General features: G+C 52.4%; 1 protein-coding gene across 3 annotated transcripts in view; it reads left to right on the top strand.

Moving 5' to 3' along the window:
- Nucleotides 1–976: 976 nt before the first annotated feature.
- BCL9L (BCL9 like) overlaps nt 977–23821 on the top strand; it is a 46097-nt gene continuing 23252 nt past the window's right edge. For all 3 annotated transcript variants that reach the window (XM_059867359.1, XM_059867362.1, XM_059867363.1), the window contains exon 1: nt 977–1099. The gene's annotated coding sequence lies outside the window, so the exon portion shown is untranslated. The remainder of the gene's footprint in view (nt 1100–23821) is intronic.

Raw genomic sequence — 23821 nt, forward strand, 5'->3', positions numbered from 1 at the left:
GGCTCCCGTCCGTGGAGTCTGCTGCTCAGGGCAGGAGGGTGGTTAATGCCTGGAAAACTTGTTCGTAAAGATAATAACATGCTGCTCTTCTCAAGGGCTGGAGCCAATCCTTGTGCCTTGTGTGTAAAATTACAAAATATTCTGAGTTGGAAGTGACCCACAAGGATCATCCGCTCTGGGAGATGCAGCAAATATGGGATCAGGTGTGGGACCTCCCCGGTACAGTGAGGCTCGAGAGCAGGACTTGCAGGGTGTCGGCCTGAGGAGAACGGGTGATTCGGATGATAAAGGGCAGAAGGATGCTCAGCAGGAGCAGTCCCCGCGCTGTCGCGGGGAGGACTGGGATGCAATTCTGCAGGTCCCGGCTGTGCTGATACCCGTGTGCCATCGCGTACATGTCTGTGAGACTCGTGGGTGTGCGACACCGGGACGGCCACTCGCGGGGCGCCGGCCACTCGTCGCGGGAGGCCCGGAATGGGCGGCGGTGCCGATCCCGGTCCCCGGCGGCGGTGGCGGTCGCGGGCGGTGCCGCTGGGCGGCCAGCGGGGCGCCCGCGACCAGGAAGCGGTTAATCGGCGTGCGGGGCTTTTATTTTGACAGGGCAGCGCCTGGCTCCGGCTCGGAGGAAAGTGAATGATCCTGTTTCTCCAAATGATTATTCAGGCTCCGGCGGAGAAAGGAGCACTCGGCCCGCAGCGCCTCGCCCTCGCCACGGCGCCCCCGCCCGCGCCCGGGCCGCCGCGCCCGCCGGCTCCTCTCCCCGCCGCCCGCGCCCGGCCGCCCGCCGCAGCGCGGGGAAGCCGTCCGCGGCCCGGGGCCGGGCGGGCAGCCGGGGCTCGCCGCGGCCGGACGCCCACCCCCGCCAGCGGGCGCGGGCTGGAGCCGCCGGCTCGGTCGGCGGAAGGAGCGGCGCGGCGGGGCGGGGGGTGCCGCCGGCAGCGGCCCCGACCCCGCGCCCTGCGGCGGGCGGCCGAGCCATGAGCGCGGCCCGCGTCGCCGGCCCCGCGCCGCTGGCCGGCCCCCAGCAGCCCGCGGACCCGCGCCGCGCCGCCCCGGCGGGCTCTCCCGGCCTACCCTGAGCCGCTCCGCCGCCGCCGAGGTGAGTGCCCCGCCAGGCCCGGGCAGCCGCCGTCCCATTGTTCCGCCCCGGGGGGGAGCCGGGGCTCCGCGCCGCCCCTGCACCGACCACTTGCTCCGTGCAGCCGTGCCCGCCTCGGGGCTGTCATCCGGCCGGCGGGGCGGTCGGGAGCCGCGTCCGAGCCGGAGACTCCGGGCTAGCCGCCGTACCATCGCTCCCGGGGCCGGCGATAAGTTGACGGGGGGGGACGGCGCCGGTCTCGGCTCGGCCTACCCGCCGGGTCCGGCCGGCTGGGGATGAGCTGTCAGTGCTCCCGCTTGCCTTGGACATTGCCCCTGGTCCGCGGGACCCTGCCCGATTCTCTCTCACGTCTCGGGGACCGCTCTTCCTAGGTCCTTGTCACTCATTGCTGCTGCGGCCGCAGGCGATTCCTCGCGGACAAAAGTGCTCGACTGGGGCTTTTCTCTGGTGCAAAGAATTTAATCGAGTTCCGTCTGGTTTTACCGGATCGGGTCTGGATTTTGCAAGACGTTTTCGGTGCTGTTAAAGCCCCAGGGAGGATGGGAACTTGCCACGTTTCACGTAGGGTTTAAACAAACACTCCTGTCAGGGCCCATCCTAACTGTCAGGGGAGACCTGTCCCCTCTATTTGCTGTGTTCTACTCGATAGGCTTCCGTTCCCTGTTGAGATAAATCAGGTGTGTGGTCAGCTTGGAGGAAAAATGAGAGAAACACCACGTGTACATATATATTTTTCTTGCGCACAGAAAGGAATCAATGTAGCAAAACCTCCCCTGCATTGTATTAGGAACATGTCTTTAGCAGGTGGTGAACTTGTTCCAGCCCCGTTCTTGCTGGAATAGAAATGCGAGAAGGATGCATATCTGAACACATAAGTAATGCTACATGACAGGGCAGGCTGTTGTGTTGTTGTGTGTGGCAGCGTCTGCACGCCTTGGGGGCAGCTCCGTTTGACAGGGTGTCAGGCTGCGGCAGCATACGCTTGTGTCCTGGCTCTGCCAGGCAAAGGGCTGCCAACGGCGTGGCACAGAGGACAGCCATGCACCTTTGGCTGCAGAGTGATGCTACAGGAGCCTTAGTGTGTACTCTTGACCTGCAGGATCTGTTCTGCAGGTCAAGAGTACACACTGCAGGCTACCACTCATGACCCTGCCGAAATGCAGTTTCATGCCAGGCATGCAGTAATGACATGCAGCTCCTTCCATCCATCAGTCACATACAGGGGTTGTGTGTGTGCCTTGCTTTGCCACTTTGGTGGCAGGAGGGATAAGAACAGTGAGTCACTGAGGAAGTGATTTGCCCAAGGTCACTTGGCAAGGGTGTGTTGGTGCTGAATCAAGACCTCCTTTGACTCTGGTGCCTGTGATAATGCTGGCTGCCACCACACGTGGGTATGTAATACCCAAGGCTGGAACTAGTGCAGAAATGTCCAGGTCGATGTTGCTGCCTGATTCTCCTTGGTGGAAAGATGAGAGTATCAGTGTGTTGTCTCTACAGCAGCTGTCTGCTCCATTGGGACTTTTGCCAGAGCATACATAACCTAAGTGAAGAACCTTTTTGTTTGTTTTTTTAATATGTGTGTTGCCATTTTAGCTGAGCAGGTGGTGGGATTGGTTGTTCCTTACCACCCTGACCTGCATCCTCATTACCTAGAAAATCCATTTCATGGTGTTTTCCGTGTTGCGGTGCTGTAGGTATTACTGTGTCTCCCTCCCCTAAAAGTCCGTTTCCTCTTTCCAGATCTCCGCCACTGCAAAGAAATAAACAGGCAGCAGCTAAAGGAAAGCCTACTTAGAAACTAGAAACCACAGTTGTTGTTCAGTTGAAGAAAGTAAAATAGTTGTTTTGTACTTTTAAGCCCTTTTGCATCTTGCTGTTGGAAGGTGGCTCTCTGGCCACTGCGTGACAGAGGGCACAGACAGCTGCATGAAGCAACTGGGCCATCACAAAACTGGACATAGCAAGCTCACTGGGCTATGCTGCTCCAGGGCAGCTGCCAAGGATGTGCTGGACTTGCACCTTAGTTCCAGGCTAGTTCCAGTGCACTTTAGTTTCACTTTAGACTCCAGCCCATGAGCTGTGGACGTCACTCATACTGACCTGGAGTTTCTGAGGTCCAAGCTCGACTCAGCCTTTGACTTTTCTGTCAAGTTGTCAGCCCAGCTGGCATCATGTCCTCCATACTTGCTGTTTTGGGGAGAAAAAAAACTTTGCTTTTTCTTCTCTCCCCTGCTGTTCACTCCTGCTGAGCACTGTGAGTGCTTTCCCTTCTGTCAGTGCTTGCGGTGTGGAGGGGTAGCTGGAGAGGAAGCTCTTGGTTCCCTCTGTGGGGAGCATCAGCTGGGTCCCAACCAGTGGCTGTTTCTTACTGCTGTAGAGATGTTGCTCTTTGTTACTCTTCGGTTTGTTTCAGGGTCCCAGAGTAGGTCCTGGGATTGTTATCTCTCTCTTTTAGCCCCATCTCTTGTCAGTACAGTGACCAGAACTGGCATCAGAACAGCCCTTGCTTCCTTGTCCTGTCTCAGATGATTGCATCAGGCTTTGCTGCTGCTAGAAGGGAAAGTTCTTAAGAGTCAAAGCACTTGAGGATGTGTTTGTGTTCCTCAGATGTCCAGATGTGCTGCTGTAATGAGTTTTAATCTGCTCAGGTCTAGTAATTTCCTGGAGATGGCACAGGCTGGCTTCCAGTGCTTAATTCCTTAGGGCTCCATCCAGTTTTAAATACCCTGCCAGACAGATCTCTCAAGTTGGTCTCTTCTGGGAGAATAAGCCCCATGTGGAAAAGCACAAGTTTGCTGTTCCTGTCTGAGAATGCATCGGCAGTCTGTTCCACCTGTGAACCTGCTCCTGAGCTTCTGCCACTGCTTCCTCCCAGGGCTGTCTGCTGTCCCCCAGCAGCCTTAGCCAGGCAGAAGCCTAGAGCTAGCTCTGGAAATGTAATTTTCCTTGTACTGTTGCTCTTTTGGCTGAGACCCAGGATCATGCCAATGCCCTGGACTGGGGGTGGCAGAGGGCGCATAGGAGACTTTGAGCTGTGTTTGACTACTTTTGACATTTTTAACAGGAAATGTGGTATGTAGATGCATGGATATATAATATAATATAATGCAGGGTAGAGATATCATAGCGATATGATGTACAGATGCAGCAATATTTTGTCAGTGTTATTTAAGCTGTATCAGCGAAGTGCAAGGAGGATTGCCAGCATGACTCTTCTGGAAAATCAGAATCTAATGCAGGTCAGGACTTGGTGTCAGTCAGCTCTCCTTTCCTCCCAGGCAGATTTTAACTGGCAAATGCATTCTCTGGTGATCTCATGTGTTGTCCTGTGATTCCAGAGGGTGGTGGGAGCTGTGAATTCTGACTTTATGTAGTTGATCTCCATGAGATTTAGTTACCCTATGAGGTTTCTCATAGTGCTTAAGCTGTGGAAAAATTCACCTGCCTTGGAGCAAGGGGCCTAGGAAGTGTTGTGAGTGCTTTGCTTCTCAGTTGTGCATCTTCAGCAGCTCTGTGCAGTGCAGATTGTGAGGATGGCCAAGTAATATTCCTCAGTTGTTCTTGACTTCTGTTTTGAAGTTGTGTGCTGATTTCCAATGGGCCAGTCTTTGCTGCTTTGGTTTGGCTTCCTCTGGCAGCCCTGAGAGGAAGGTACCCAGGAACTGTTACTGGAGATTGGTGGGCATGGTTTCTATTGCTGTATTTTGCACTTCATCAGCCTCTCCTGAGGAGGCAGCACCAGCCAAATCGCATGGCATGGAGGAGAGGCACCCTTCCTTCTTCTGTGGTGCCTGTTGCAGGTCATCTGCTTAGCACTGGACCCTTTCCTGGGAACAGGGAACTGTTTTTGTTTTCTTCCTACCTGAACGTCTGTGAAACTCAAAGGTGGATGGGTGATGGATTTGTTCTAATTGGGACCAGTTCACGATGGCATTTGCAGTTGCCACAGGGTTATACTCAGCAGGAGATACTGTAGGGGAAGTAGTTTGTGTCACTGGTACTTGCTTCTGGTTTAAGAGAAAGCCATGCTGTGGAGAGACAGCCTGTCAGGAGTCCTGCTCGCTGCCTGCATCCTTGGCCAGCAGATCAGCACTCGTTGGTGCCCAGGGCAGCCTGGGCCGTGGCATGGCAGGAAGATGGAGCATGGGTTGTCTTGGCATGGCTATATGAAGCTTGTACCAAGCCTTGGAAATGGGTGTGCTGCTGTTGGGCATCCTGACTGGCTCCAAGTCCTGCTTGCTTGGGCCCAGACCTGCTGCTGCCCCCCTTCCAGGACATGGGGTGGGCCATCTAAGACAATATGACTCTGAATCAAACAGGGTTGCCTTGATGCTCGCTACAACCCTGCACTGGAGGAACCAGTGTGAGGATAGTGGGCTGCAGTGCCCTGAAGAGGGAAACAAGAACCTGTTCTGCTCTCGCTGAGTGTGTGTCCATGCTGGGCACAGTCAGTGCAATGAAGCCTGCTTCCCACTTGCTCAGCTCTTTATGAAGAGGTGGTCTGGTTCCTTGACAGCTACTGCTGCCTGGGCACAGGTGGCTTCCCTGTATCCTGGTATCCTTGCTGAATTGTCAGATGGGTGCATCGGGCTGTGGTTTCCAGCCCCTTTTCCACTTCCTGTGATGGGAGGGCAGTGCCTTCACCTGGCATCATCCTGCTGCATCTTTCTGGGCAGCTCCAGGCAGAGGAACATGCATGCTATGCCTGGGCATCTTTGGGAGACAGGATTTCTCCAATGCAGGCAGCTTGTCTGGCAGCTTTGGCTGGAGCCACTAGACAAAACGATGCTATGATGCTGGGTTTTTCTTCCCCCAAAGAGCTTCAGCTGTGTTTGGGTGTTGGGTTTTTCAGCTGCGACTCAGGATGCCTGGAATCCCAGCTGGGGTATAATGGGGAGCCTCTTCTGATGCTGGGGTAGTAGCCTCAAGATGGCTTTAGGACTGTGCTATGCACTGTGCCCAGAGGTGGGGCGTCACCCTGTTTGGTGATGAGCGCTGCTGGAGCCGAGTCCTGGGCCAGAAGCCAGGTTTGTGATCCATGCCAGAGAGGGCGAGACTTGGAAAGCAGAGCAGAGCTCCTCCTGAGTGAGAGATGGACTGAAATACTGAGCAAAACCACAGAGTGTTCCTTGTTCCTGCCTATGCCTACTTGTCTTCTTTCTTCCCAAAGTATGTGGGAGGCCACAGGATGGATCTGCTAGGGAGCAGGAGGGCTGGGCTCCTCAGGCACGTCTGCACCATTGTGCCTCTTCAGGGTGCTGGTTGGGTTGGTTTTTTGCAGTTTTATTTTGTTGTGTTTTTTTTTTTTTTTTCGCTTTTAACCCTGCCTCTGGTATTGCTGGATCTTCCCCATCCTTGCTGCTTCTGGTTTAACAGCCACCTCCTTGCAAGGTGTGCTGTCCAGAGCAATGCTGTGTTCAGTTGCACTGCTCTTTCTGTCACAGGTCAGCTGAGCAGCTTACTTTTTCCTTGCTCAGCTCCTAGTCCTGTGGTTGAGAAGAGGAAATGGGCCAGGATATGGTTTGTGTAGAAGATGCACTGTATCACTGACTGTTTACAGATTCTGTGCTTCTCAAAATGTAAGCACAGGAAATGCCAGGCTCTGCTGGGGTTTGTGTGAGCAGCGTGGCTCCTGCATGCTGGGTGTCTCGCAGGCTCTGGCTGCAACAGTCTTCTGCCCTGTCACAGGACAGAAGAGGTTTTAAACACTCTGCAGAAGCAAGTGCTTGCTTTTTTTTTTCTTACCCTCCAAAATAGAGGCTGGCAGGAAAAGTGAAAGGAAGTGACTTAACCAAAGACAGGAAGGGAATATGTGGCAGAGCTAGGGACAGAAGCCAGGATTCCCAATTCCTACTCATCACTCCCACTCTCTTGCCTCTCTGGGTCTCAGCCTCCTATTCAACCCATAAGCAGGGTTTTTCTAGTCTTCTGAGAAGATGGAGGTCAGGAGCTCCTCTCTTGAAGTATCTTCAATGCCCTGTGCATCTTTGAATTTTCTAGCAAGATTTGCCATGCTGAAGTTAGAAAGCTATGGCTCGTGTGATTACAGCAGTGTTGCAAACTCTGTCCTTGGCTACCAGGTGGAGCTTCTGTACTCCGAGGAGGCTGTAGTCCTCTGTTCGCCCTGCAAAGAAATGCTGCTCTCCAAAAATCATGTGCCTTTGTTTGGAGGCCCATGCCCAACTTTCTCTTTAGGGTTTATATTAGGAGTCCTCTGCTTGCAGTGTATCTCCTGCTGGAGTTTGCTTCGTGAATGGTCTTTGGCTTGCCAGCCAAGGCATGGTACCTGTCTGATCAGTCTGCATTAGTTACCTGGTTTTGCAGGCAGGGACTCTGAAGCATTGCAGTCTTCCTCATAAAAGTAAAATCTTAACACACTCTTTGGAAGAAAGAGCCTGCTAAATAGCTGTGAATCGGTGAATAGCTGTACTCTCCTTCAGATGGGCAGGGGCTTCAGCAGTGGGTACAATGATTGTGGCTTTGTTTTGTTGCCATGCTGGGCTTCAGGCCTCTGGAAAGGCTGCACTTGGGAAAGGATGCTGGCTTATAAAAAGGTGGCTTATAAAAGGCAAGGGTACCAACAACCCACACTGTAGGATGGGGAGGAACTGGATGGGTGGCTCTGAAGGGTAGTAACTGAGCAGAAGGGCTGTATCTCTGGTCAACTCTTCTCAACATCAAGCTGGCCGAGGCTGTGGAAACCCTTGCAGCACTGCAGCTTTCACCACTTCCTTGGCAGGATTTATTCCAGCACTGATGGGCAGCAGAGGATCGGGCCAGACAGGGCCTGAACAGAGCAGGTCCAGCCACAGGCGAGCCTCAAGCGTGGCAGTTAGGCTGAGCTGAAAGCTGCCTGTGTCCTGCCTCTGTGCAGCCTTGTTTGAACTTTCCTCTGGCAAGGAGCAAAAGGAACTGGGGAGACCTAGGGCTAGTCCAAGCAAGTTTCCTCTGCTCTGTCCGCCCCCAGATGCAACGAGGGACGGGTAGGGGCGATAGAGCAAAGCAACTTGAAGGGGCTTTGGTCATGACAGCTTTTGAGCAAATGTTTCTTTCCCTCTAGTGTTCCCTGCCTCTTGGGCAGGGAGGGGGAAGTGAAACTGTGGTTCAGACCGAGTCCTCTGGATGGCAAGAAAATTGCTGAGTAGCTGGTTTCCAGGTTGCCGAGGTTCTAGCCAGGGCCCGGTGTGGCTGCCAGAAGCAACAGGCTTGGAATTTCCTCTGCCTGGTGCCAGCTCCACTTGGGCTGGCCACAGCACCTCTGCTGGGGCTGTAGCTCTGCTTGAGCTCTGCAGTTGGGGCGCTCCCAGAGCAGGGGTTACACTGGAGCTATAGCTGCCCCCTCATTCTCGCAGCCTGGTTTCTATTTTCTTTTCCAAGGTCCAAGATGTTTTGAATTACGCAGCCTGCGCCTCCCGCGGGGCTCCTTGAGCAGCCGCCTAACAAGCTGAGCTCCTGACAAACTTTGCTCTGGCTTTAGCTATGCTTGGAAAATTTTACAGCCTTTTCAGAAAAAGGAAATGCCAGGAAAGGCCTGTCTCTTCTTACTTTTATGAGGGGGTCCCAGCTGAGAGAGGGTGAGATGAGTTTGGAAAAGAAGACAGGAAGGATTTTGTATATGGTAGTATATACACTTTCTAGTGATCAGGGTGAGTGGACTTGGTGCATCTTCCTGTAGTGGGCACAGTGGGGGCGAGTCCTGCAGGGCACTGGGCAGATGCACCACGGACACAAGAATCTGTGACTCCTTTGCTGCAGGGAGGTGGTGGTCTGTGTCTTCCCTCCAGCTGCCAGCATAGTCACTGGCTCTTTAATCTTTGTTAATTATGCTTTTTCTGAATGGTGGTGGTTTTATTTCTTCTGTGGTTGCCGGCCACATGGTCAAGCTGCATGTTGGTCCCCAAGGCTCAGGGGAAGGATTGCCACCAGATGCTGTGCTGGTGGTTTCCTTATCAGGGATAGCACGTGCCCAGGCAGGTATTGTGGGCGTAGGGCAAGGAATGCAGGTGCTGCCGGCACAATGTTTGACCCAAGAGGGATAGTCTAGTGTAACTTCCCCCTTTGGATGAGAAACTGGGACCCAAAATAAACGGTGACTTACCGTTTGTAAGTCTTCCCTTTGTAAGATGGTGCTAAGAAGGGAGCAAGGAGCCCTCTGTTTGGATAAACTCCCCCTTGGTGAGGTGCTGGAAGTCTGCCCTTGGATTTGTCTGTTTTCCTTCAGGAGAGCCCACCAGCGATGTCATGGATCTCCCAACAAGTGCTTCTGTCTGGAGAGGCACTAAGGGTACAGGCTGCTTCTTTCCATCCCCCTTGCATGTCCTCCCAGTGTCCCAGATCCCTCTCCAATAGTGAAAACTCATCTATGGAGACTGGGATGGGGATTTTGGTTGGAGCCTGTAAAAACTCAGCAGCCTGGGGAGTTGTGGAACTTCTCCAGTGGGAGGGATGGAGGTTTCTGTGCGATCCATAGCCATCAGCTGCTGCCAGTCGTTGTGGATGAGCATCAGACGTGGGCAGTGATGGCTCTGGGTGGAAGGAGCCTCACACTGGTCCTACTTTGAGGGCATTGCCTGTTACACTTGTCAGGAGTGTGGCTCTGGATAGCTATTTGATTTGGCAGCCTGTGCAGACCTAGTAGCCCTATGAGTGGGTTGCAGGCAGCAGAATTGTGCCCTACTCTCCCTTTTTTCATTGCTCTACCCATCCCCTGCTTTCTGCTGTGTTGGGCAGGAGAAAAAGCACCTCGTCATGGCTGTGTCCCCTCCTCCACCTGGGAAATGAGTGATATACCCCCTTTCCTTTCTTGGGACTCGTGCAGAAGCTGAGATTACATTTGGCAGGAGAGGCCAAGCACCTTCACTATGCTGCTGGGAATTATGAGAGTGGCCCTCCTGTTGGCTTCTTGCAGTGATGAGCTTCTCTTATCCTAGATCATACTCCAAGCTCAAAATGTGTGGGAAGCTGCTGGGGAGACTATTGAAAAAATAGTTAAATAGTTTATTGGTTTTTATTTCTGTGATGCCATCTGCACATGTATGATTTAGAATGGCTGAATTGGATGGGTTTTGTACCCTTTAGTTTCCTAATTTTCAGTGGGGAATCCTGTTTCATGTGAACTTGACACTAGGAAAGAAAAGACCAAGCCCTGTTTGTCTTCTTTGCTGTTAGAACAGTACAAACCCAAAGGAAGCACACATAAGTGCAGGGGCATGGCTGTGCTTCAGTCTGTGGCATCTCCCCTTCCGAAATATTTCTATTTGGGTCAGAGGTTCAGTGCCTAGACTGCCCACCTCCATTGGAGAATTCAATATGAGTTTTTGCTTCTCATTCTCTTAAAAAAAAAAGAAAATAAAAGAAAGAAAAATAAATCAAAGCAAATAAAAGCAAATAAAAGCCTTTCCAAAACCCAGACCTGTTTTTGCTCTTTAAAAGTCAGTTTCATGAGTTGAGATTGTAAACATCTTGTTGATAAGAGTTACTTTGCCTAAAGCAGAGCTTCAGCAAAGAAGTGTCCAGCCAATTCCAAATATTTTGATATATATTTTTAGCCCTGATGTGTTATTTTAGTGAGAAGAGTGATTTTTCCACCTGCTTGTGTGGTCAGGACCTTACCTGTAAGCAATTGCTTCTCACCCCACCTTGTGATTTCAGAATATTCAGAGACTCAGCTACCGATGGCAAATGTTTATAATTTAGTTTATTATGCTTTTTAATAAAAGTAATTTTACAAAGTCCAAGTCTGATTAAAATGTATTCCTTATATTAGTAGGGTTTAGTCGTCCTTTTTTTTCCACCCTAGTTTAAGGGCCCTAGGCATTTTTCTGATTCTGTTGCAATAATAGGCTGCCATTGAAGGTCCACAGTGGGTTTAACAGCAGAGGAGCAAACTAGCCATCCTGGGATTTCTGTTTCTGAGGCCGATGCTGGCAGTGCCATTTTCTGAGCTCCTTCGCTGGAAAAGGACGATGTTGACACTGCTCAGGGCTGCTGATTCCTGTGTGGGTGATGACATTTGTATTCATCTCGCTGCAACCAGATGGAGAAGTTAATTGCTTTGCCCAGCCTCTGGTTGAAACAAGAGTGCAGAAGAGGGTAACTGTGGCTGGTGGTTAGTTAGTTGGAAGGGGAGAAAGAAGAGGTGACCATATCCAAGAGTAATGCCATGTTTTGGCATTGTCCTTCCTCCAAGACCTGGTCCCGAGCATTTTGGATGGCTGCTCTTTCGCTGTTTGTGGCTATTTCTGTCTGTGGGTGGTCCAGTGGCTGGGGCTTTGGTGGCTGTTTGCAGTTTTTTTGGAAAAGCTACTAGGGGTATGCAAAGAGTTGATCTTTCCTTGGAAAAGAGAGGCTACGGAAACTGATAGGAGAGTCCCAGTAGCAAATACTCCAGGAAGTCAGGCTCTTACTTCTCTTGCTGCCTCATTGCCTCCCCCCTGGGCACGGATACTAACGTAGCCTGTGCTTTGACTCGGATTGTGCACAAGTGGCCCAGCACCACAGGAGAGCCCAGCAGTGCCTCTGCCAGACGTGAAGTGCTGATGATCGGGCAGGGGTTGAGGCAAAGCTGGGACCTGGCTCAAGAACACGTGGCATCTAGGCCAGATTTTGCCCACCAGGTGTGTGTCTGTGGGTCCTCCCTGCTTTGGTGAGCCATGGCTAATGGCTGACCCTGGGCTCGGAAAGGAGTAGGAGTGTGGGGGAGCTGGGATGGTAGCATTGAAACAGTGGGGAACCTGTGCATTGCCCTTGGCCAGTAGACTAGTCTCATGCCTTGTCTGATTTGCATATCAATTAATTTTTATTTTAAGAGGACTCAAGTGGACCCAAGTGCCAGACTGCATCTCAGTATGCTGTAGGAAGAACCCAGGAATGATTTGATTTGAACTGAACAAGCCTGTGGATGGTATCGCTTAATGAGCCAAAGATACTCCTCTGGGTGAAGTCAGTTCCTCTCAGTCTGAAACGGGTAAATGCCAGTTTTTCTGGGAATCTTCAGGTCCCATTGAAGAGTCTGGGCAGCAATTGAGTGAGAGTCTTGTAGTCACAGGATCCTCTCTGATGGTAGGATGGTTTGCCTGGGACCTGACACTGCCCTCGGGGGTCCCAGTGCCAAGGGACCAATTTTCTAAGGTGCTCTTTCCCATCATGGTATGACTTGTCAGACTCAATGCTGCTTGGCTGACCACATCTGGGGTTCAGGACGGAACCCATGGGAGAGCGGTAGTTGTAAGGTAGCTTCTGGTTGTAGAGCTCCTCTGGTCAGCTTCACTGCTGTGGGATGGGGAGAAAGCCAGCCTTCCTTGCCCAGAGGGAGGAAATGAGAACCACGTGGGCTGACTTGGAGCCTCACTGGCAACTCATGCTTGCAACAAAAGCAGTGTGGCTGGGATTGGGCTCGCTGGCTGACTGCCACGGCGCTGGTGGCCTTGCTCAGTGTCCTCTGTTTGTGGGGGGGGGAAGGGGTGTCCCCTTCTGGCTCCAGTGCTCAATGTGGGGGGCTGCAGCCAGAGCTGGTCTCGCTTCCTCTTTCTGCTGTGCATCCACCCTTTGGCACTTGTCTGGGCTTTCACTGTGAGTGTCCAGCTGTTGTGTATGCCAGGAGTAAAGGCAGCTCATGGGCTGTGGCACACTGCCTTCACCCAGGGCCCCTTAGACAGACTTGGCGCCAGCACAACAGCTGTGCTGGGGTTTGCAGCTGCCACTACTTCCATGACAAGAAGGGTCTTGCAGTTTCATGGCAGGGATTTTTCTTCCTGCATTTGAGGTCTCTCAGGAGTCATCCTGAAGTCTTTCTCTAACCCCAGCTGAGGTGCCAGGACTCCCACTTCCCGTCGCTGAAGTAGTGGTTCTTGGAGGGAAAAGCAACATAAGCGTTCCCGGGGGAGCCTGTCGTGTTTGTCCTGTTCCATCAGAGTGCAGCAGCAGTGGCACCAGCCGCTGCCTTCCTCCCCTCACTGGGCTGGAGCGCTGCAGGCTCTCGGCACTGCTGTCTGCGGACATCTGCTGCCTCCTCCCCCACTGCCTCCTGGCAAGCAGCAGCAGCTTCCCAGCAAACAGCCTGCTCTTTGCATCACTCCTGCACGCCCCACCAAGGCTCCCTTCTGCTCTTACAGACACCTTCGCAGGACCTTGAAATGGTGGTTTCCCCGGTGCTGGCTTGGCTCCAAGCAGCCTTCTGCTTCACAAGACCATAGCTGAAAAAAATCAGGGTGCCTGATGGAGGAGAGAGGCTTATTAAAGGTGATTCTTACCAGGTTCTGGTTTAAGACTCAAACAGGCAGGCCTGTCTTTGGCAGGGCTCCAGCCAGCGCCTGGGGCCTGAGACAGGCATGGAGTCTGGGGCAAAAAGCTTGGAGCTGTTTGACTGGAGCAGATGTGGGTAGGTCAGCTGTGAACTGCAGCCCTGGTGCCAGAGCTGGATGCTTTGGGCTGGTGTCTGACTTGAGTATGTCACGTGCAGCAAAGGGAGGCAAAGCTCACCATTGCAGGTGTTCATGCAGCCCCTTCCAGGAAATGGGAGCTTTTGTTTCTTTCTGCTCTGGCCAAGTAGTGGGATGATGTGCTCCTTGGATGTAGATGGCCACAGGGCTGTGGGTTTCTGTCTCCTGAGAGTAACCCCCAGGCTTGATGGTCCTGCCATCTCGGCAGTAGGAAGCCCCGGCAAAGCAGCATTTTTGTGGGTTCAGTCTCTCAGTGCTGCTGCACCAGGTTCCCCTCTGCAGGGATCAGTGTTTGGCACCAGAAGGTGTGGCAGTAGCCTTTACCCCAAGGCCAGGCAGTCCCCTAAGCCACAGTTGCCAAGATGCTCTGGCTGCATCTTGTATGCTTCTAGCCTGGGGACTTCTCTGGAGAGCAGAGGCGCTGGGAGGGATGGAGCAGAAGGATTTAATGAAGTGGGCATGAGAAGTGTAGCAAACTCCTTTCTCCTGAAACCAATGAAGCAGTAGCTGGGAGCATGAAGACAATGCCTGTCTGTGATCTCAGGGCATGCCCAGAAGGAGGGCTGAGGTATGTGGATTAGTAAGAAGGGATGGTAGAGGATGAAAGAGGATTCTGCAGCTTTGACTGTAAAGGCAGTTTTGGAAGAAGGAGCTGGAGGGATTGCAGGTGGGACATGAAAACAGGAGCTTGGAAAGATGGGATAAACAAAGCTAGTAGGGAAATTTGCCATTTTGTACCTGGATCAGAAAGATGTGAGCACAATTTGAACTGATTTAGACAAGAAGACAACTCTGTGTTTGGAGGGAGAAGGGATCATCATCTTCATGTGAGCATCTTTGCAATGGCGGAGGGCAGAGGCGTAGCCAGATCCCCCGGCAGCTTGGAGGAAGCTTGGTGTTATGTGGAGAAGTATTGCTTGGCACACAGTTGACAGTAGGTTCTGCCCCCCCCGTTTGCTTAGTAAGATTGTGGACAGTGACTGTACCTGGTGTCAGAAGAAGTAGTAGTGGGAGAGCTGTGTGGATGCCATGTAAATGCTGCTGGAGGAGCCTGCAAAATCATCTGAATGCCAGTGATGGATGTGGCATGGAGATGGGAGCTGTGGGACAGTGTCTGGCTGACAGGAGCAGTGAGGCCAGGGGCTGCATGGCAGGCAGGGCCAAGGTGAACACTTGTGGGTGCCAGTCTGTTGGCAGCTGGGCTCAGTGCTGCTGCACAGAAGGAAAGAGCCTGCAGCAGATCCAGCAGCCAGACCCAAGCTGAGTGCTTGGGTGTGCTGTAGCCTGGGCAGTAGCTGCAGGCCCCTACTCCTTGTTGGTGTGGTGCTGAGCACAAAGGAGATGAAGCCAGGGAAGGATGAGGCAGGTGTTTTAGAGGGAGATGAGAGATGCCACTGAGAAACAAAACTGAGCTTGCTTCTTTTGGTGCTGGCAAATACTCAGTTGGGTGGGGGCAGAGGGGCTGGGTAGCGGGCCAGAAACACTCGCACACATCCCTGAGAGGGGAGCTGAAATGCTGCAGGAAGCCATGCTCTTGCCTGCACAGGGGATCCAGAGCTGCTGCAACCCAGGAGTGACACAGCAAAGTCATGCTTCCTCCAGACATCTAGACCCTGTCCCAGAGCCTAGGAGGAGGCAGCTAAGGAGGTTAGAGGGCTCTGGAAGGCAGTCTTTAAGCCCCCACTGGGGAATAGGGATGTCAGCAGCAGCTGGAGGCAAGGACTGGTAGGTTCTGGTGTTTACCCAATGCTGAGGAAAAGCAGAAAGTGCCATGTGGAGGCCAATTGTTGCCTCCCCCAGGAGACCAGTGAGGGAGTTCAGGAGAAAGCAGCTGGGCACAATGTTATCCTGAGAAGAAAGCACTGACAAGTGGAGATGGAGGGAGCACCGGGGCCCAGGAGACTTCTGGGAAGGACATCCTTCCTTTGAGCAGAGAAAGGGTGCCAAGAGTCCAGCAGGACCCATGGGAGCACTCTCTCCTGTGAGCACCTTGGTTAGTACTCTGGTCGTGACTTTGTGCCCAAAAGCTTCCCGGAAGGAAGTGGCATGGCAGGGGTAGGTGTCTGGACTGCAGGGACTGGTGCTGGGCTCAAGGAGAGTGGTACTTGGCTCTTCTTCCTTCTTTGGTGGTGCTGGGTGCATTCCTATGAGTTATCATTCCCTCCATGCCAAGGCTGGTGCAAGACTTTGTCCCAGGTCCTCAGCTGTCACTCTTCTGGGCTCTTGCTTTCCTCTGCAAGGGGTCCAACTCCTGGATTGGACCCACAGGTCAGGAGCACACTGAGCCAGCCCACAGGGAGCCTAGCACAGGTCCTGGGCAACACTGAAGCACCAGCTGGCCCTTTTGGGAGACCAGTGGCCTCCCTAGCCCAGACTTGTTCGGGGTGGCCCCAGTGGGCCTGCAGCAGCTGTCTTCTTTGTACTGGAGGGATGGAGCCAGGGGAGGGGGAAGGGAGAAATCACCCCACAAAGGGTTAATAGTAGCTCCAGCCTGCTGCTCAAAGCCCAGGCCCTGCTGCAGGAGTGGTGTTGAGCAGCCTGCTCCAGTTGGCGTCTGTCCCAGAATGCTTTGGAAAAGCACTGGCCTCTGACCCCCAGTACAAACTGAGCCCAGCACGTGGGAGGGAGAAATTACTCCCAGACCTTCAGGCTCCAGGGTTTACAAGCTGCCTGCAATAAAGCAGCCATTTTTTCCAACAGTTATTAAATCTCCCCTTTTAGCTCGCTGGAAACTTCTGCCTGTTGTTCCCCTACCCTGTCCCTAGCTCCACACTGTTCTTTTCCTGCTCAAGCCCAAAACACCTCTATAAAGTGAGGCAGGCCTTCTTGGGGAAGGCTGAAGGCTGGGGAGAGCTCCAGTCACTGGTTCATGAGCAGTACTCCTCACCCTGCAGTGGTGGGTGCCATCCAGTTTGGCTGCTGTACTTGCATCTGTCTGCCTGCTTTCTGCATGAGCCGGTGCAGGCAGCTGCAGCAATCCCTGGGGGAATCTTGTACTGCTTCCCCCACTTGCAGGGTGCATATCAGCACCCCTCTTCTGAGCCCCCATGGGGCCCATGGGCCTCTGCTGATGGACCACACTTCAGTATTATTGTCCACGCTGGAGACTGGGAACCAAAGAGCAAAGATTTTCTTCTTGGCCTTGCTGATGGCTGGGGCAGCTGTGGACAGGGCCTTGGTTTTTCTTTGCCTCAGTTCTGCAATCTTGAAATGGGAATAGGAGCAGGGTTTGCATTTACCTGTCGTCAGCTCCTTAGGTAACTTATTCTGTCTGCACTCCCTGCAGTGAGCGACAGATTAATTGCCAGGGAGGCTGGCCAGTTTCTATGGGAGATCACTGCGTGGGAGGCTCATGAGGCTTCCTTCACCAGCTAGTGTTTGTAATGACTGCTGCAGCTGGAAAGTGCCAAGAACTGCTTATTCACATAGGATTCTGTGACCATCCAGTTGTATGGAAGTGCCGAGTTGGCGTGGAGCAGTGAGCACTGCCTGTCTGGTGCTGTGCTGAACATGCCAGCATGTTGAGTTGCTGCAAAGGGTGTGGGGAGCACGTGTTTTTGTTTGTACAGTACTTTGGGAACAGAACACTCTTACAAGTGGCTACCATGCCATGGGCACTGTGGGATCCAGATAAATAAAATGGGAGCTGGTATTTCAAAACAACCTCTTCCCTGCTCCTCCCACCTCCTGTTCACATTCCTCTGGTGAGAAGCAGGCGAAGGTGAGGAGGTGCCCACAGAATGCAGCTCTAGCCCATAGCCCAAGAGCAGCTGCAGCAGCAGGCAGCCTAGACTCTACACCCCTCTTCCCAGCAGATGTAGGACATGTTGAATGGAACAGGTCACCTTAGCCTTGGCCATGCCACCCGTCAGGCATGTGACACCTGCCTGGGGACCCAAACCAAAGACCCTAGCCCCTGAGGTGGCTGGAGGACACCAGCTCTGGGGGTAGCCCTGGAGCCTCAGGGCTTTCACTGCACTTCTTTTTCAGACCCAGTGATTAGCCAGGAGCAAAGTGCCTTAGCAGAAGTCTCACACTGCACTGGCACTGTCAGACCTGTGTTGTGCCTTGCTCTGTCCTGCACCCCTGGGTACAATGAGGCAGGGAAGCCATTTTCCTAAACATATCCTGGGCTGGTCTAGGATTTACTCGAAACACAAGAAAAAAGCACATTCATCCGAACCCCCTTCTCTCTCTGAGGCTTGGTTTTGTTTTTAAATCTATATGGCAAGCAACCAAACTGGCTGAGTCAGTCAGCTGGCTGGCCACCAGAAGTAAAAATGCGGTTTTGTCCCCTCCCTTGTTCCACTCCCCCTCCCCCCTGGATTTTTTTTCTCCTTCACTTAGCGACAGTTTCATGTATTTACAACAAACCTCTTTCTGCCTCCTTCTGTCTTGGGGCTGGGACAAATGGAAGCTGTTTTTTACCTTCAGAATCAGCCTAGGGAGAGAAGGTACAGGAGGGCAGCCTGGCTTTGCCTTCTTGCTTCTGCTCACAGTGATGCTGCCTGGGAGCAGAGAGAGCTCCCTGCTGCATTCAGGCCTTTGCAGGCTGATGGCAGCATCTGCTGTTGTACAGACAATTAGATAGAGAGGTGAAGTGCCTTTCTCAAGGCCATGCAGGCCTGGCCTGGGAGGATGGGAGCTGAGGGTCAAGTCTCCTTTGGACCCTGACACCCAGAAGCTATGCTGGGCATGGGCTGGCTTTCAGGGGACAGGAAGCTATGTGAAGTTCCTGAGTGTCTTCCTGGCTGCTGTTGGTGTAGGGATAGTCTGGTTGAAATGTGCCCTGAATTTTTCTCTTCCATGGGGAAGACGGGACCCAACAATACTCCTGTGTGAACAGCCAACACCTTGTAGAGGGCCAAGACACTCTTTGGCCAAGGGGGAACCAGGGGTGGCCGCTCTGGTGGCAGTCTGCATGGGCAGCTGGCCAGGTTTCGAGCACCTTGTGCTGTTGGGCTGCTTGTGATGTATCCTGAGAACGGGAGCACAAGGGGTGGTTTTCTTGCTGTGGCCTGTGGTTTGGCCATCAATGTCTTTAATTCCTGGGCATCCAAATTCTGTAGCCCCATATGTGGACAGCCTTGTTATCCAACTTGGGTACAAGTTGCTGGTAAGGCTGAGCGTCTTCGCCACATGTCACATGGGGCAGGTAGACATGAAGGGAACGATAGCTCTGTTATTCCCCAAGATGTTTGTCTCTGTACATGTAGTTGTGCCCCCACCTCTTCTGTGATGGCTGGTGGCCATCTCTGGTGATCTGCTCTACGGTTAAGCTGGAGGTGGCTATGAAAGTGCTGCAGTGGGGAGACATCTGCAGTTCATACAGGAATTATGGCAGCAACTCAGAAGAGGTGAGGAAAAGTGAGAAGTGATGCTGGGACCTGGTGTTGGCAGAGATTTCTGGGACTGAAAATTAGTAGAGGGTAATGGATGCTGCACACTTGCTGAGTCGTAAGGGGAGCTTTCAGGTCAGGAGGATACTGGGGATGTATCTCCAGCCTAGTGCCTAGTCCTCAGTCTGTCATCACTTTTCTTTCCTTTCCCATCTCTTAAGAGCTTATGCCCATAGGTTTGATGAGGTGTGGGGAGAGGAGAGCTCTTTTAGCCATACCTGAGTGTCTCTCTGTAATCACTGTGCCTGACAGAGCCACCCTTTTTCCTTAAACCGATTTGTGGTCATTCACTCAGCAACCATGCAAGGCAGAAGAGGAGGAGGAACGGTTTGGAAAAGAATATAGTGGCCTGCAGTTTGCTGACACTTGTGGCCAGGTACTGAAGTGGACACCATTGTTTTCCACCAAACAGGGAGCACTCTGGGGACCCGACCCCGTACAGGAACTTTTTGTGTTCAGTGCTTTTGGTAATTGTCTCTGTTAGTGGATGTCTACTTGATCCTGGTACTTAACCTTTTGGTTTGCCAGAGAGAAGGAAACAAGACTTGTCAGTTAAGTTTTGGTTCATTTTTCAGTCCTTGCCTGGTTGAATTGCCAACCTGTCGGGATGTTGAAATCCCAATGCTCTTTCTGACAGATAGAGGTGTGGAAAATAATCCTGAAATGGATCTGCTGTTTAAATCCTTTCAATCTCATGATCTGAAACTTCTGATAAACTGCCTGACCTTCAGCCCCTCTGTTTACACCCTAGCTGGACTCCTCAAAATGCTGGTGCTGTCTTACAGCTGTTTGTGGTGTTCCTCCGCCCAACAACATGGTTTTTAAAGTTGAGGGAGTGGAGGAGGGAAGCATCCCTGAGGGACTACTTAACTTCCAGACTTGCTTGCATTTTGCTCCCCAGGCAGGTGACTGGAGTTTGGCACAGTCTGTTTCTAACCTCATCACCAGGAAAGATGCTTGTAACAAGGTCTGACCTATGGGCAAACTTCTAAACAAACACAAACTCCTGCAGCAAATCAATACCTGAATCAATGGAGTTTTTTTTCCTCTCTCAGAGTACAGCTGTGTTGACTCAGTCTGCTGAGGCTGTTTCCTAGGTCATCTCCCTGCCTAGGCCTGAAATAAAGAGCTGGAATATCAAGCTCTTTTCCATTTCTCTTGTCACCTGAGTTGAAGGAGAACCTGCATTTTAGGCTTCACTAGAAGTCTTGCTTATAGTTCTTGGAGTTAGCTGGCTATCTCCAGAGGGATATACATCACAGGGGTGAAAGGCAATGGGCAGCCTGGCAAATCCTGAATAAAACTGTGGTGTTATGCACTTTCTGCCTTCCTACTTGTCAGGTGCCCTTTTGAATGCACTCTGGAAAAAGGCAAATGACACTTCAGTGGACTTGCTCCCTCCCACTGGCCCATCCCTCTAGGGACAGTTTTGAGGGAGCCCCCCACAGTGTTACCCGCCCGTGGGCTCTGTGTGTGCGTGTGCTGGACAAGGAGCCTTATCACCATGTGTGCTGTGTTGTGGCAGGTGTTTGCCATCACGTCACCATGGGGTATAGGGGCTGGTAGAACTGGAGCGCTCTGAAAAAGCCCCATCCTGCACAGCCAGGCTCTCCGCGTTTGGAGCTTTGTCTGTAGTTTTACTTGGTCTGGAGGGGAAAAAGCACTCTTGTGGAAGCAGTTGGAGATGAAAATGTAGCTGCTATCTCATCCTCAGGCTGTTGTCACTCTGTGGAGGATGGACACTGCATGTCCCCTCCCTGGGGTCGTGCATGTAGATCATCCTGTAATGTGGTGTCAGCAGGGCCAGCAGCCAGGGCTGAGCTTCTTTGTGATGGTCTCCAGTGACTAATGGGAGTTCGAGAATGAGCTTTGTTTGGCACAGAGCAGGTGCTGTGTCCTGAGGATGCTCAGGAGAATGGTCTGTCTGCTCCTGGACGGTATGTCCAGATCTGGGAGCTGACAGCTCATTTCCTGTTGTTCATTTGACCATGAAGATGATTGTTGTCTCCTGGATTTGCCCATGTGGAGTGAGGCTAATGGGACTTGGCAGTCAGAAGGGTGAACCCACTCATGTCTGGGATGTTTGGAAAGAGCAATGAGAGACTTGGAGCCCACTCTGCTCCAAAGCTGTTAGATCTGCAACCTTGTCCGTGCTCTCTCTGGAGTGTTTGAGAAAATCCTGAAAGCTGCAGCTGGTGTGTCCTGGGCCTCGCACATACCAAGCTTCACTTGCTTGCGCAGTGAGGTTCTGGTGCCCAGAGGTGGGACTACTGAATTTGCTGAGCCAAGCACTGAACAAGAGAACTGGTGTCCTCTGTTCCCTGCTGTGCTGTAGGGTAGGCTCCCTGTCTAGACTGGAGTGCCAGGGCCTGGATGCAGCGGCACTTCTTGCTGGGGCCAAGCAGGGCTGGGCTACAGGAGGAGAGGTGCCTGGCTGTGTCCTGCAGCGCTGCTGTCCGCCGAGGAAGAAGGCACGGCAGGGCTTCCATCACATCCACCAGCAGAGAGGCTTCCACCTTCTCTCACGCCCACGCGCTGGAACTGACACGCACACGTGTGCAGATACAGGTTCACACCAGCATGAACACGCTTGTGCGGGTTCACATGAATTTGCAGTTAAGCAGGCACACCCACGCCAGCACAGACCCATGCTGGTGCAGGCCTGCTTGCTGTTATAGAGGCGGACATGTTCATATTTGCATGACTCCGGGCTCGTGCTGGCACAGGCACAGGCACCAGCACACATGCTCCTGTGCTCACAGACACTGGCAGCGGAGCTAAGCCATGGCACTGGTCTATTTTTGGGAGCACTCCTAAGAATTGTAAGCGTGTTTCAGATGTTAGAGTCTTAGATGGGGGAAAGCTAGAACAGATGGCTGGAGGGTTCAGAGCAGCAGCCCTGCTGAGAACAGATATTTATAGGCAGATTTAACCCTTGTGTGGTCTCTGGAGCCATGTTTAAAGGGACAGCATCTGCAGCAAACATGGTAGAGCCGAGTGATGACCTCTGAGGGTGTGCTGTCCTGTCTAGTTTCTGTGAGCCGATTATCAGTGTAGTCTGGAAATCCCATCTATGCTCTACCTCTTTCTCAGAGGATGCAGCTTTCCTTAGACCATGGAGCCTGATTTCTATAAACCTCAGTGAAAATGGGCTGGTTGTGGTTATTATTTGCTGACCAAGCCTGGGCAGCGGGTACTGCGGCTGCCCTGTGCCTGCATGACCAGCAAAATGAGGACAAAGATTGTTTTGTCCCTCTCGCCCTGATTTTTTTTTCCTTTTTTTTTTTCTTTTCTCTTTTAGCAAAAGGTTATCCAGATTCTTCCTTTTCCTTGTTGGAAGCAGATACTCTGTTTTCTTTCAGGCACTGCCATCTTCTTAAGAGATACAGATTAAACCCTGCCCTGTCAGAGCCACGAAATGTTTTTACCTGCCCTCATATTGGACTCTTGTGCTTGAGCATTTAGGGAAGAGCAAAACTCATCTGGGGGTTATGCTGCTTTGTTGAACAGAGCTGGCTGCCAAGTGAGGTGCATGGCAGGTTTGCAGTAACAGCTCTATTTGCAGTCCTTTCTTTGAGAGCATCTAGCCTCCCTTTTGGGGTCTGAGGTAGTGTTTTATTTAACTTGTCTGTAATGTCCTGAAGTGGCCTTCACAGAGCTGAGTATCAGACATGGGAGAAAGTGATCGGGGGGCGGGGGGGGAAGGAAGAAAGCCATGCCCTCGGGTGGGACATGTAAAGAACTGACGGAGCAGCTATCTGAGAGTTGCAGGGAAGAAGACACTGGCTCTGAAAGGATGAACTGGGGTGCAGACCTGGGGAGCTGTATGAGTCTGCTCAAGCTGCTTTTCAGTGTGCCTCTGGCAAAATTAGGGAGCAGCGGCACTCCTGGAGCTAGTGCAGGGCACTGAGACTGGATAAAAAAGAAACAGGAGTGGTTGCTACTGGCAGAGTTGGTGCTGCTAGGTCCAAGAACGATGCTCTGTATCTGTGCTCCTAAAAATTGGAAGATTGAGTCTTGCTGTGAGATGGGGGATGCAGCCACAGCATCAAGTGGAAAAGGACGTTCCTCCCTCATGACTGATCATAGGCATTTGATCCTGTAGGGTTTGAGCTGCCGTGGTTGTGCACAGTGGCACACATGGCATGCACCTGGGCTGCACCTTTCCTCTGTTGGGACTTCAGCTAATCCAGATATTTGGAGCTGCTCTCTGCCTGCTAGTTTGTGCCTAGTGTGGAGATTCCAGGGAGGCACTGCTGAGTCTTATAGGGCTGTTTTCCACTTGTCTTTGCCCTGCATCTCCTGTGAACCAGCCAGAGGCATTTCCTATGTTAGAGGTGGCATACAGCAGCCCTAAGGCAGGCTATTTGTCCAGAGTCAGGTGCTTGGCCAAAGGTTTTGTACAGATGCTCATTGTATGCCTCAGTGAGCTGGGTTTGTTGTTGTTTACCCCGATTCCATGCCTAAGGGGGCATGAAACTCTGCTGGAAAGTCTGGGAGTGTGACGTAGAGTGCTCGTGTTGCCTTGGGGATCAGCTCTGTGCTTTGAGGGTGTGAATCCAGAGTATCCCCGAGTTTTCTGTACACTGATGTGCTGGGCTTGGGAGATGCAAATCTGTAGAGAGGGGGAGTATATTGGAGCTGCTTGCTTCCTTGGCTTACCCATTCCGCTTTCAGACTGCGGGGCTTGGGAAGCAGTCACCGTGGTCCCCCCACACACAGTTGTGTTCTCACTGCTCGCCTGTGTGTCACATGGAGGAGTTCTCGGTTTTCCCAGAAGCTCTTGGTCCCAGGTCAGCACTTGCACCCACAATCAAAATGTGGCTTTATGGTGAGAAAAACTACTTTTGGTTCCTGCAGCACCTCCCCCTCCACATATCCCG

The sequence above is a fragment of the Haemorhous mexicanus genome, chromosome 24 (genome assembly GCF_027477595.1).
Source record: "Haemorhous mexicanus isolate bHaeMex1 chromosome 24, bHaeMex1.pri, whole genome shotgun sequence".
Classification (NCBI taxonomy): domain Eukaryota; kingdom Metazoa; phylum Chordata; class Aves; order Passeriformes; family Fringillidae; genus Haemorhous; species Haemorhous mexicanus.